Raw genomic sequence first — 10,265 nt, 5'->3', positions numbered from 1 at the left:
GCACCACCCACGACCCAGAAGACGGACTCGGCGAGTCTCCCGCTGCAGTAGTGTCACCCTGGAGGTGAAGGGGACGACAGATGGGAAGGAGGCGGGACACGAGCGTGCGGCAGCAACCGAGAGGCTGCCGCAGACGTCCACGTGAGCGATGGCCCCTCCGCGAGGCGGGAGGGGAGGAAGGTGCAGGAAAAATCAGGGATGGAGGGTGGAGGGGTTGGACTGTGGGTTAGCCGCTCGTGAGGACTGGGGCGGGGGGACCCCGAGACTCCCGGGATCTGATAGGGTTGCAGTATAGGAGGGCAAGTCGACCAACGTCCACATGCAAGAGGAGCAGCACACTGAGGTGGCACACGACAGGGAGGGTCCCACGGGTGCCTGTGGCCGGCCCCGGGCTGGGGGCACAGGGGCCCTGCCGGGGTCTGAAGTGACAGGCTTCTCCCCCGACTCAGGCCCCCTGCACGCAGCGCTGGTCAGTGCAGCCCCTTCGCCCCAACTAGGGACACACACTGGAGGGCCACCGCCGGTCTCGAGCTCCTTGCGGACTCACCTGGGGCGATCTGAATGCGTTACAGCTTCTCCTCCCACCGGAAACACCCCGTTTCCCAAGAGCATTCCGTAACAAACGGAGAAGGAGATGCTGCCCGGCCAGGAAGTCACGCAGGACAGGAGCGGTCGGCGGTGCGGGAGGCCAGAGACACATCGAGGAGGTCAAGACCCGAATCTACTGAAGGTAGCGGTCGGGGGCCCAGGTGGCACTGGGGGGAGCCGGTCACACCGCGGCAAGGGCAAACCTGTCCACACTGGCCGCAGCAGGCTCCCGATTTAAAAGCGTCCACTTGGTTATGGGAAGGACGTTAGGGTGATGACTCACAGGCCGGCAGCGTTGTGATTTCTGTGTGAACCTACAAGCACGTGGAGCCTGTCTCAGCACAGGGGGTGGGGGTGGGGGTATAGCTGGCCTTCACCGTGGAGTCCGTCTCAGCACGGAGCAGCTGACCTTCACCTCCTCCAGGAAACCATCGCTGATTCCTCTGCAAACAGCGGCTGCTTCCTCCTCTGACACTTAGAATTTCACCTGGCCCTTTGTCATGTTCTTGTCATTTTCTCGCTTGTAGGATATTTATGGACGTGGCTTTTTTATACTTTATGAACCTTGAACTCTTCTTGGAGAAAATGAATGAAAAAATTAACCTTTGAAGATTTAAAACCATCTTGAATCTCCCACACGGTGGTACCCAGTAGTGGATGCCTGATTAATTCTTATAAGAAAAGATGATGAATGACTCAAACCAGAAGAGAAGGTGGACGTGTTGAGTCACCGAGTGGCTCCCTCCACTCTCACTAAGACCTCGTTTTGAGGAAAAGTTGAGGAAGTAGAAAAAGGAATTGTCATCTGCAGAAAAAATAAGTTTATGGAATGAAGAGTGAGTAACACTGAGAAGCAGGGTTTGAGAAGATTGCTTCTAAATTAAACTAACTCTGAGGCAGAAACAAGACATCTGATTAAGGACGACAGTCCCTTTAAGGTGCCAAGAGATGCAATGATGTGACATGTACCGAAGTATTTCGTAGCTTGGTATCCAACAATATTCAGAGTTTTAAAGATGTTTGTTTGATCACTAAATATATTTCCCAATGAACTAACGTATGAGAATTAATTCAAGTGGGTTCAATTTATTCGTTATAATTTTCCTAAACCATAGCAATTATCTAATAATATAGTTTTTTGGTTAAAAAAAGTATAGGCTGAAACTCGGAAAGTAATTGTAACGTCAGCGTTCGGCACGGCCTCTTAATATTTCCTTCCGAAAGTAAGTTTCAAATGGCCACGTGGGAGAAGGCAGAAGAGCAAAGCTCTGTACTGGTTTCTCCAATCCCAGGCGGAACTGGTCAGCGGTCTTTTCAACTGTTTGATCCCAAACGACAACAACAACAAACAACAGTCTTCAGGGAAATTAGAATTTTCTATAGGTGGTTTTTCTTATTCATTATTTTGCTGGTGAGAATAAATTTAGGATGATCTTGCAAAATTTGGAGTATGTCGCGCAGAGTTATTTCATTAGCGTTCGAGTTCCCTTTTAGATTTGGTCCTTCTGTGGGAAGCCAAAATGTATGAACCTAATTAAGTGTACGTATCCCCCGGCCAGAGTGGAAAAAAAGAGGGGAAAAAAAGCGTGCGTTTGTTGGTTTGTTTGTTTTTATTTTGTGACTCTCTCATGTGTTCATATGCCTGCACGGGATAGTTGGCTTCGGAATCAGAATAAGCATTTCTAATTGAGTGATACCGAAGTGATCGGTTGTGACAAGGTGCAGATGATTAATTAGGCGGTTAGGACGTGGAAAATACCAGGTGGATAAAACTTACACTTAGAGAAACACAACTGGAGATGCGATTTTCAGAAAAAATGAACTATTTTTCCAAATACTTTCAGAAAATTTTAAAAGTTCCTTTGACTATAAACTAGAGCCATTTTAAAAATTAAAAACCTAAACCAAGATTCATAATATTAATTTTGTTTATGATATTTAGAGAACGCTAATAAGGTCAGAAATGATTAATAGTTATGTTTTGGTCTTGGGAAAAAAAAAAAAACATAGCTCTCCGAAATCTACTTCATTTGAATTAAAATATTTATAAAGAGTATAAAGCTTAGAATGCATAAAATTTGGCTGTAAGATATAGCTGCATATCATAAAGCATGAAATATATAAGAGCATTTAGTATGTTTCAGAAAGGAGATAAATTTGAGAGATATGGCTTTACTTATGAGAAGACTTTACTAAAATAAGTTAGAGGAGCAATAATTATTTGAAGACATGTTATCAGCCTATTCATCAAGTCATCTGTTTCTGCAGATTGGGTTCAAATTTAGGCTGAAAAAAAAGGCACCCCTTTCTCCTTCCTCTCCCCGAATGCTGAACATCTGGCACTGGAACTACCCGGCCTTCAGTGACAGCCACCCCTGACTGTCTACAGAGCCCCTCTAAAGCTCAAGACCTGGCTGATTTGGGAACTTGTGTCTGTCACTGCATCATGTAGGGAACAGATGACCACAACCCGTAAACGAGGTGTGCGAGCATGCCTTACAACCGGCCTAAGGCACAGCCCTACTTCTATGGTGCAATGAAAGGGCCTTTGGAGGGGAGGAGGGTGGCACTGTGCGGGCGTGGGCGAGGCGTCTTCTAGGAGAGGCGGTGTCGGGCGGACTTGCTCCAGGCGCGGGAACCGAGAGGGTCGGAGGGCTGGAGGCATAGGGGCTGCTCCCATCGATACTTCCACACGAGGGGTTTCGTTCCCACGCTGGCTCCCTCACTCACCCCAAACACAGTCGACTCACCACCTCTGAAAACCAGACCTCGGAGGTGTCCCCTGAAACAGAAAAGCTGCAGAGATGCAGCTGAGCAGGGAGAATCCTGGGGCCCTGGGTTCTCAGTGGACCAAGGCCTCTTTTCCGTCCTGGGTGGTAACGAGCAACATGTCAGGTGTCCCGGAGGCCTACTGAGGCCGTTTCCCTGTGTCCTTGCCCATCTGCTGAGAAAACTTAAAATCCGAAGAAGCTTCAGCAGCACGAGCATATTTTTAACGAACAAGCTGTAACAATTTTCCCTTCTTTATTGTTTTTTCCATTTTCCTGGCTTTTTCCACTGATTTTTTTTTTCTTTCATTATTCAAACATTCTGTATTTTGAAAAACAGTCCTGGGCAAATCGATGGTTTAATCCGATTGTGTTATCTTCCAGTTCATGTATATATTTAATTTTTATAGCGGGAACCAATAACGTAGATCGAACGTTATTTTCTCTAAATTGTACATGTTTTTCAGGCGTCCCGCAGACTCGGCCTTCTCATCTTTCCTCTCTTTGTGTCTCGAACATGACCACTGGCCCCTTCCATGTCCTTCCTCCTCTTACCCACGCTCACACAATCACTGCGAATACCTATATGCCCACACCTCACATGCTCGGCTTTTTATCAGCTGTTGTCCTCCAGAACTGAAGCCATCTGTAAGCATTTGTCTGCATCTTAATTTTCTCGCTGAATAATGAAAACTTAGCTCGATGGGGATAAATTTAACTTATTCTTTCTCATGGTTGCATAAAATCCATGCATGCATGTCCTACACTATATTCAATTATTTCCTATTGACGAACCATCACTGGCCTTGCTGCCACCAACAATCCTAAGAAAAAGATTTTTTTTTTCAGCGTATATTCTAAGGTATCAAAGCTTGAATTCTATAAGTTCACAGGCATAGAAATTTTAGGCTGAAGGGTAACATATTACCAGATTGCTTTCTCCAAAGAAGGGTGTTAGAATTCACATTTGCACCAGAGCCTGTGGGAATACTATTTTGCCCAAATCCTTACAGGCATTGGATGTCATCATTTTTTACATTTTACTAATATAATGAATGAGAACTACTATTTCATGACTACGATTGAACATTTTTAAACATGTATGTCGTTCGAGTCACTGGTATTTCCTTTTCCACGAATTATCCATTTGCGACTTGTTTGTTTAACCTATTTACATAATTTGGTTTTTCTTATAAATGCGTAGAAGCCCTTTGTATATTATAAATATTAACCCTTTACCAACTGTCAATATTCTTTATCTATAGCTTTCATTTTTGTTTTCAAGATGTAATTTGCCATAAAATGTTTTAAAATTGTGTGTAGTCAAAATATTTTATCCTTTCTTGATAGCTTTTCTAGATTTCTTACCTTTTTTGAAAGACCTCTCGTCAATTCCCCCATATTTTAATTGTTTTATTATTTTAAATATTTAATCCATCCAGACTTTATTCTCCCTGATACATCTAAGAATTAGCCATAGATCAATTGGATTAGCATGATGTTTTATTAATAATTTGTTATAATTGACAATCTATAAAATTTGAAGTCTCCCCACCCAGGATTACGGTATATGCCCTCATTTACTCAAACTTCTTTTATGTCTTTAAAGAAAGAAGTATATAAACTTACTCATATAAGCCCTTCTTTTTGGTTAGATTTATGCCACGATGATTTATAATTTTGTTTGCTATGGTAATTGATATTGTTTTCCCATTACGCTTTCAAACTTCTTATTACAGTCTACGGCCATGCCACCCTGAACAAGCCCAATCCCGTCGGATCTCGGAAGCTAAGCAGGGTCAGGCCTGGTTAGTACTTGGGTGGGAGACCACTTAGGAAGACCAGGTGCTGTAGGCATAAAAAATAAAAAAATAAGGGCTTGTAAGCTGACAAGGTCCTTGCAATCTGTGAGGTCAGCCAAGGTTGCCTCGCCTAAAAAAATATAACAACTTCCTATTACGACTAAAAAGAAATAATTTGATGTATTTATTTTATAATCCATCACCTTAGTGAACTCTTTCACTATATCTAATAATTTTTTGTTATTAACTTTTTGAATCGTCAAAGTAAACAGCCACGTCCTTAGCATAAAACTATAATCTTACCTCCTTGAACCTCACATTGGATCTCTTGTTTTCCTTGCCTTGCTTCATTGGCAGACCAATTACAATACCAATGATAACGGCCATCGTTGTTTGTTATTTACTAATTGTTAAAGCGTTAAGCACCCTCTCTTACACGGAGGTTGGCTACTGCTCCAGCAGACCCAGATAAAGACAAATAGAGGCTTTAAGTATGAAAGATTATGATGCTGTCATTCAGCATGCAATTTAAGCATTAAACTGTAAAATACTCTCAAGAAATTCAGCAGTTCTGTTTACGAAAGATGACCATACTTCAGCGGGTGTTTTGCAAATACAAAGCATCACATTCTTTGGTTCTCTATGCTTATTTAGTTGGCCTGTTGGAAAATCCTGCTCTGAAATTAAGATAATATTCTTTGCATGTTAAGAAAGAATCTTCTATTAAAAAAAAAAAAACAACTACAACTTTTTGGTCAGAAATTAATTTTGAATCCTTTCAAAAACCTCTTCAGCATGTGTCAACTTTAGCGTCTTTTTTCTCTTTGATGTTGATGTGATACATTTGCATGTCAACCATGCTTGCATTTCTTAAAAAACTATATGTAAACATTTTAATGAAATAAATATTTAAATAAATATATAAATAAAATATGTTTTTATATATTTAAAATGAGAGATTCAGTTTATCTGTAATTTATTTGGAAATTTCAACCCATCTGCTAAAAGAAATCACTCCTTTTCTATTTAGTACAATCGCATTGTAGTTTTGGAGCAAGTATTATACCAGATATTTAAAATGAACTGATGAGCTCGCCACGATGTTCTGTTTCCTGGGACCATTCACATAGTGAGTGAATTATTTGTTGACGCTCTGAGAGAGATATCTAATCATGTGATGTGTGAATTTAAAGTCACTTAGGTGACTTTTTCCCGCCAATTCTATCACAATATTTATTCTCTTGACTTTCTGTGCTCCTTTTGAGTGAATTTAAGTAATATATTGTTTACTCAAAAATCATGTTTCATCGCTATTTCAATTTTATTATCAAATAGTTTTGTTATTTTTGTATATTGAGGCTAGCCAAGTAATATTTCCATTTTATTTTTTAGGAAACCAGATTACGAAGTTATTTATTAATTTGAACAGTTTGTACATTTAATTTATTAATTTTTATTATTGCATAATTCTTTGATCAATGCTTCTTCAATGGAATGTTCAACTCAATATTTCCTGAACTGCTCAGAAAAGCATTGCTCTGGGATGTTAAAATAAATACTACGAAAAAAAAAATTTACTCTGATCAAATAGTTTAGGAAGTGGCAAATACATTTCCTCTCAGAGCTTTATAATGCTCATTATCATGTTAAAGAGACTGAGGAATTCTCAGGTTAAAAGGTGTACGGCCTTTTCAACCTAGCATTTTCCAATTTAGTTTTATCCCAGAAACACTTTCTACAGTATAGTATAAAACAATATAGTATAATACATATACTTTCCATAGTATAGTATACCCTCTGTCACATAGTATACTTTCTAGAGTATACTGCTAACGTTCTGTGACGTGGTATTGTGCAGGACACCAGTTGGGGAAATCTTGGCTTCAGGTCATTAGTATCCCATCTTGCTCGCTTATAAATGAAAGCATTTAATGATACGAATTTTTCTCTGAATGCTTCTTTGACCGCATCTCGTATATTTTAACATGTAATACTTTCTCTTGCCATTTTCTTAAATTCTTTGATTCAAGAATTCTATAAGGGAATTTTTAATGTTTCACATCATTAGATTTGGGTTATACTTTTGTTACTAAAAACTAATTTTATTGTGTATATAGACTGTAATTTTTGCTTTGGAGAACTTGTGTTTTTTTGTGACATAGTAAGTAATTTTTAAAAAATATTTCAAATCCTGAGGAAAATGTATTTCTTTGTAAAGGACAGAGATTGTGTGCATTATATACATAGATATCATTATATCACATCACCGATTGTACATTATTACTATTCTCTATGTCCCCTTTTATATACCTGTTTGACCTGTCAAAAAGGGAGTGAAATGTATGAAAGAGACGTAGAACTGCATTCCTATTCTCCTTATATTTCTATCATTGGTTTTCTTTATATATTTCAGGCAGAACAGTTTTTTACGATTATTACATCTCCACCATTCTCTACCCTTCCCCTGCCTATCTCCCTCGTCAGCTTGCTTCACCACTGCATCCTCAGCATCTAGGAGATTACACCGCACATAGTGTGAGCTCAGTAAGTGTTTACATTCATAAATCGATTACACTCTATTCCACAAAAAAAAACCTTCTGCCCATTTTAATGCTGATCTAATTTCTTTGTGTAATTCGTCTTCTATGTTCTGATTCATCTTGTGCTTTTATTCTAAATTAGTAGCTTTTCTTAGGTTTATCCATTCACAGACTTCTACTTACAAACAGGATAAGTTAACTTAGTTGACACAATCTGAAAATCTCTTTTAACAAGGTAAATTTAATTTTTAAATTGATTCGTACAACTAATAGTTTTCATATTACTTTTTTAGTCTAATTCTACCTGATGCCGTTGGCTACTTTAAAACTTTTAAGAACATATTTAACCAAATTCTTTGCATTATCAACTCCAAAAATAAAACTTTCTATTGACCGGAATGTATTACTGTCCCCCACCCCCATTCTATTCCTCTTTCCCTATATTCGAAGTTGTAACATGTGATTCTAGACTCACTTCTTAAAATTGTTTTATAGGATCTATCTTCTACCTCAATAACTTCTACTATTTTGTGCTCATGTATATCTTTTTGCTTGGACGGAAAAGGGACATTCCACGCTAAATTGCTCCCAAAAAGAAAATGTATGGCCAATAATGAAGAAGTTAAAGCACTCCTGTGGAGGTCTGGGGGATCTGGGGAGATGTCAGAAAATGAAGCTTAGAATTCATCGAAATCCATCCCGTGGTGGGATTGCCGTCAAGGCCATCCCGAAGGTCTACCGTGGTTTTCGGGTTGTGGGCCTATGCTTTAACTTTCACAAACGGGCACGCTTATCCTTTCCAGGGGACCCGCCCCTGGGCCTTGGTCCTTTGACTTCGCTATGTGCTGAGGTTCACATCAAGACAGAATCCAGGGCACTGCGTGGGACTACAATGGTAAGAGCCCTTTGGTTGGGGAGCTTTTGATCAGCATTAATGTGAGACACTCAGAAAATACTCTGCTTGCCACATGCGGAGCAGAATAACATGGTTAATGAATACGGGGCCTGTGCTACCAGCCCGTAGGCGCCTTGGCCACAGTCCCAATAGTCTTAGTGACTCGTCCAAGGTCAAGTTTTATCAACAAATGAATGGAAGTCATCCAAAGGAAACCCCAGGTGTGGCAAGAGATATGCCGATGATTCAGTAGCTGACATTCTCCCTTCTGAGTCAGTTATTAACCCCAGCATGCTAGTCTTGGCCTTCTGAAGACTTCTGTGATTCGCATGGCTTGAAAGCCAGACTCAGTCGAAGCTGCCCATCGAAAGGGTAGTCGAGGGAACATGGTGAGCCTGTTTGTAACCACGCTTCAGAATTAACTGGCTACAGAAGCCCTGTCAAGTTCTCGGGGTTTTCTCTAGAGAAGATTTTTTTGTTTTGTTTTTGCCTGAATTTCTCCATAAGATTATAATTTCCTTGAAAACTTCATGTGGACGTTATAACTCTGCGTAGCATCTTGACAGTACGTGGGGAAGAGTTTACTCATGCTGGAAAATTGCTTGAGTTCTTCCCCCAAAAATGAAGGGCGTGTGTGAGTTTGACTGCGAGGCTGACACTTGCATCTGTCGGTGGTGGCAGAGACCCCTCCGCTCCAGGAAAAGGCACATTTCTAAAGAAATGGCAGTTGCGGTACGTACGCCTTCTTACCTGTGCCCTTTTTTAGTTTACGTTGCTTTTATTGAGCCATAAACTCTTGATGTGGAAAACCAACGGGCTCACCATCCAAGTGGCCTGAGGCATTGAAGGAGGTGCCCGTGTTGACTAACAGCAGTAAATGCAGCCTGGGTTTCTTCCTGGGTCATAGTCCAGATGAACATTCCAGGTGAGCGTGCGCGTGATGGTCACACTTCCAAGCAGCTGAAGAAAATCGCTTTCGATAAAGATCTGTGAGGAAAAGAGGCTAACGTGAAGGAAGGATGGGGGGTGGTCTCACCGATCCGAGCACACGGGCTATGCCGAGGAAGAGCTCTGGATGGACGGCCACTCCGATTTGACAGAAACTGCGAAATTAAGAGACTGCTGAGAAGCAAAAAACTGTAACTATATAAATATTCAAACTAGTCTTATAAACACGATCATTTTTTTATTTCAGCTTATTGAGGAATAATTGATGTACAAAATTATAAGATATTTAAAGTGTGCTTTGTGGTAAATTAATATACATTGACATCGTGAAAAGATCCCCCCATCAAGTAGTTAACACATCCATCCCTTTGCAAATTTAAATTATACAGCCCGGTGTTATCAACTATCATCACGAGGTTTAGATTAGATCTTCAGACTTTATTCGCCTTAATTGCTAATAGTCACCTAATAGGCTATCTCCATAATGTTTATTTTAACAGGTGCTATCCATGCTTTAACCCAATGCTTTTTAAATTACTTAAAAAATAAAAATAATTTTTTTTTTTTTCTGACTCTGTCCCCTTGGTGACATGGGTGGGGAGAAAATAGATAATGGCTAGTGATAATATGGAAGTCTCCTATTTTACTTCTATATTTCTGGAAAAATGAATTGAAAAAAACAAAACATGGAGTCATTTAAAATAAGCTTCCTTAAAAGCCAAGA

At 40.3% G+C, this 10,265-nt stretch overlaps 1 pseudogene; it reads left to right on the top strand.

Annotated features, from left to right (window-relative positions):
• The first annotated feature begins 5,094 nt into the window (after nucleotides 1-5,094).
• Nucleotides 5,095-5,213, top strand: LOC120585643 (uncharacterized; annotated as a pseudogene).
• Nucleotides 5,214-10,265: the final 5,052 nt, after the last annotated feature.

The sequence above is a fragment of the Pteropus medius genome, unplaced genomic scaffold, assembly GCF_902729225.1.
Source record: "Pteropus medius unplaced genomic scaffold, Ma_sr-lr_union100, whole genome shotgun sequence".
NCBI classification, from domain to species: Eukaryota; Metazoa; Chordata; class Mammalia; order Chiroptera; family Pteropodidae; genus Pteropus; species Pteropus medius.
The sequence above is the reverse complement of the archived record's forward strand: the minus strand, read 5'-3'. Positions and strand labels throughout refer to the sequence as shown.